Source organism: Alligator sinensis, unplaced genomic scaffold, assembly GCF_000455745.1.
Source record: "Alligator sinensis unplaced genomic scaffold, ASM45574v1 scaffold670_1, whole genome shotgun sequence".
Taxonomy (NCBI): Eukaryota; Metazoa; Chordata; order Crocodylia; family Alligatoridae; genus Alligator; species Alligator sinensis.
In genome coordinates, this window is record NW_005842297.1 from 194,551 (window position 1) to 198,897 (window position 4,347).

Below are 4,347 nucleotides of genomic sequence, written 5' to 3' on the forward strand. Positions count from 1 at the left end.
TGGGGTAAGGGGCTGGGGGGGGGGGGGCTGGAAATAACCTATGCTAGAGGGATGGGTAGGAAAAATACAGTCCTTTTGAGGGGTAAAGGGCTGGGGTCAGTGGCTGGGCTTTCCCAGCCCTAAAGCTGTGCTGGGAACTGTATAGAATTTCAGGAAAGTCATATAGGTCTAAAAATGGCCAACAGAATCTAAGTTGAACTACCTTGGAGGTGGAGGTCAGCCATTTTAGACCAATTCTGGAACTTCTGTACAGTTTGCACTTAAATTAACCTACCTTGGGATCTAAGTGTAAAGTCTGCATCTGGGTGAACTAAGTTAGATCAGGTGGCCACAGCTTCCCCCTAAGATCCCTGAACATCTGTATGCACCCACAGACTAACCAAAGTAGAGCTGTACATAGCACAAGTTTTCATAAGGTGAAGCTCTTTCATCAGATCCTGTGAAAGGATGTACAGAAAGTAGAGTACAAGAAGGGGAGAGAAATAAGAATACAAATGATAAGGCAGGAAAGAGCAAGAGGGGAAAGTCCTGGGAGAGAACAGCAAACAAACATTTAACCCGTAGGAACAACGGAGTCACCAAAGCTAACCCAGGTATGGGAATAGCAATGTTCTTTAAAAAAAAAAAAAAAAAAAAAAAATCCTAGTAGGCATTTAAATATCATAAAAACTGGCATGAAAAGCCTCCCCATACCATGCAGGTTCCTAGTTGTCCCTTCCAAAAATCCATAACTTTCCAGTTAGGAGCAGAGAAGGGCATTGCAAATGCTACCGTTAGAGATGGTGGTTGCCTGCTTGTGATGAGAAATCCTGCCCTGGCTAAAAGGAGTCTAATGGAAGTTATACTGTATGCTCTGTCCACTCCCATTATTTTTCCCTTAACATAGCTAGGATTTATGGTGAAGTATGTTCTTGGATTATATTAAATATGCTCAAAGAATTATTTGGCATCCCTTTAGAAGCAGCAAGAAAATGTTTACCTTACTCCAGTAATGTCATTTCCAGAAGTATTTATTTTATCGCTTGAATGTTCAATATTTAATCAGTAGGTTAAGTATCCAATTTCAGGGGTCAAAGAAATCCTGCTGCTTCCCAAGAAATGAGTAATATGTATCGTGCATGTTTTCTTACATTGCCATATATCACTGTCTAATACTGGTGGAGTTTTGGCTAATAGAGTTATCTGTAAAGTTTGGAATAATTATAAATGTACTTGTTTGAATGAGTCTTCTGTATAAAACAATGTTTGACATCTTCAATTTGCTTGTCATCCCCAAGAAGGCTCCAGTACTTTATAAAGTTACCTTGACATGCAGAGTGTAAAGGGATCACTTAATCTATTCCTGAAGTGTGGCCAGTGTTTTGGGGGGGGGGGCTTTTTGCGGGGTGGGGAGAGGAAGGGGAGAGGAGATAAGTATAATAGGTTTTTGAATACACCACACAAAATTACAGGTTAGGGTCCCACTTGTAACTGTCGCTGGTAGGTGTTATAGGGCTTTGGCCCCCTTCCGGTCGGTGCCTTGGCCCCCCCAGCGACATCAGGGTGAGATCAGGTTTTGGTGCCACCTGAGATGGCTCTGGTGCTGCCCCTTCTTGCCTGCCACATCTTTGATGTTCATTGTTGGGGAGGCAGTTCCCTGTAGGTGGCCCGAGGGGATCTTGGCCCGGGGGCTATCTTAATGGGGCTCCAAACCTCCCCTTTAGCCCACCCTTACCATGTCCTCAGCTTGGATAGATGCTGCTCACTGCAGGTCTTCCCACCGGATGATTTCACCTCATCCACACTGCCTGCCTCAAAAGGGGCCAGGTCTTCCTAGCTGTCAGTCTTTCTGGGATTGTCCCTTGTCTTTGGGTCAGCTTCCCCCTCCTGGGCAACTAAACCTGCCCCATGCAGACTGGACTTTAACTAAAGACAATTTCACTGAAAAATAACTGGCGTCTGCTGACGGGGCTTCTGAGATTCTGTCTCTCGGGGCCCTTGATTCCTTGGGGGACTCGTCCATATTTTTTATCCTAGTAGGCTTGGGGACAGGTAACCTCCCTGTGCCCAGCCTCTGCTGATTCTCCCTATGTGACCTTCCTGGGGCCTGACTGACCTTTGGTTAAGCTGCCCTGGTCCCACCAGGCAGCTGCGGAACTGCTGAGCCTGTGTCAGCGTTTCCTTTCAGCTGCCATCCATCCCAGCTTCTAGGGTGTGTTGGGCGAGGGTTTGGGCCTCCCCTCTCACAATAACCTGATCCAAGATGATATGATATTAATAGTAATATTTCCTGTGTCATTTAATGGCATTTGCTTCGATCCTAGAAAATGAATTGTTCATTTTAACCTGAAGAAGGTGTTTTACTTGACAACAAGCAAATTATCTTCTGTGCAATATGGCCAGTACTTTCCTACTCATGTATAAGATGTCACATTGGTAAACCCTCGTAGTTGAGGATGATTGTCATATCTGTGGGTCTGAAGGTGTCTGACAAGGCTTATCTGGGATCGATAGACTCTGTTGCAGCTTGGGCATGTGTTCGTATGAGGTAGGTGGCTCTGGGCTCTTGATTCAGTCCACAACACACTGTTTCTGCCACTCCCACTTTTCTGTCTCCTGTTGTCATTGTAAAGTTTCAAAGTACTGTGATTCTTGTAGAAGACTTCCTCCATTTGAGGCAGTTGTGGGCAATAGTCTCCCATAAGTTGATGTTGCATTTTTTCAAGTTGGTCTTGAAGCATTTTCTCTGGCCTCCTCTTGAATGTATGCCTTGACTGAGCTGAGAGAATGCTGTAGTGTGTGCTCAGGTAATCATCAATGTCTTTACCAAGGCATACAAGAAAATGGGACTGATGCTTAACATTATGAAGACTAAGATGCTCTATCAACAAACTATTAATGAGCAGTCCCCAGCTCCAGTAATTCAAATTCACAGTGAGACTCTTGAAAGCACTGAGTATTTCTTGTAGATGGCTTCCAAGATCTTGCAAAAGGCTGACATAGATGAAGAATCCAGTATCACCTCAAAAGTGTAAATGCAGCCTTTGGGTGCCTGACGAAGTAGGTGTTTGAAGATCATGACATCTGATCCAAAACCAAGCTCATGTTCTTAACAAACAGTTTTGATCCCCACTGTACTGTTTGGAGTTGCTGTGGCCAACATACAGGAGACACCTCAAGTTTGTTGGAGAAATACCGTCAACACTGCCTGTGGAAGATCCTTCAAATCCAGTGGGAAGAGAGATGCACCAACATTAGCACTGTCTCACAAATGAACAACATGAGCATTGAGGCAATGATCATCTAACAACTTCACTGGACCGGCCACATCATCTGGATATTTGGCACCAGATTCCTGAAGCAAGCTTTATTCTCTCAGCGTAGTATAGGATGTATCATGAAGTTTTAATGATTAACATCATCATGATCTCTTATGTCTTAAACTAATATATCCAATTTAACATTGCTGTCATCCCCTGTGGTTTGGGTTTTTTTAAGGAAATTGATAAATCTGATTTAATCTGGTACAATTTCCTCTGCTGATTGCTACCAGGAAAATAATAAATTTGAAATTCAGGAAAGGCTTCAGGGGTAAATTACACAAAATTAAACAAACTTGCCAAAACTTTCAAATAAAATAGGCTGATTAATCTCCCTCCTTAGGCATTTATCCTGCTTCTCAGAATAGTATTTGAGAACCTTAACACTGATGGTAGCTAAACTTCCACCACAAAATGTGCTTTAACTGCATTTTGTCTTGTATATGTTTATATATGGGGAGAGTTGGGTTTTTTTAGTGAGATTTAGAAACTCTCTTTTGGAACACAGCAAGAATGTCTGGCTATAGCTTCTCTATTTCAGTTTATACCATAACATATTTTCAACCTTCTTGAATCAGTGTACGCCTCGGCTGCCGGAGTGGGGGGTGGCGTGCGACCAGATGTGGAGCAGCAGCAGCCACCATGTGCGAGCTTCCCCGACATTCGTCCAAGCAGGCGGCACCTGCATGGCAGCACAGGATGGTGCATGGCAGCTCTCCGTCCCTACCCACCTGTGTGTACCCCCTAGGGCCTTCTCAAGTACCCCCGCTGGTACGCATACCCCTGGTTGACAACTCCTGGTGTAGTAAATAAAATATTTAGTCATTGCAGTTTTAACCATTCCTTTCTTTATGCAAAACTGTTATTTGAATTTCATGTTTGTTGTGGAGGACTTGAAATGAAAGGTCTTCTAATCACTGACAGGAATAGAAGTTTAATTTTTGCAATTTTCCAATTTTTTTAAAACTCTTTGCTGGAACTACTAAAAATGGCCAAGAAGTATTAGTACAACACAATAGGCAATGTGGTTGTGAGCTTACCTCTGCTT

The 4,347-nt window shown here is 43.4% G+C and overlaps 1 long non-coding RNA gene across 1 annotated transcript in view; it reads left to right on the plus strand.

The window, feature by feature from the left end:
• LOC102370485 overlaps nucleotides 1-4,037 on the plus strand; it is a 100,906-nt gene extending 96,869 nt beyond the window's left edge. The window contains exon 3 of the long non-coding RNA XR_324390.3: nucleotides 3,878-4,037. This is a non-coding gene — a long non-coding RNA (uncharacterized LOC102370485). The remainder of the gene's footprint in view (nucleotides 1-3,877) is intronic.
• Nucleotides 4,038-4,347: the final 310 nt, after the last annotated feature.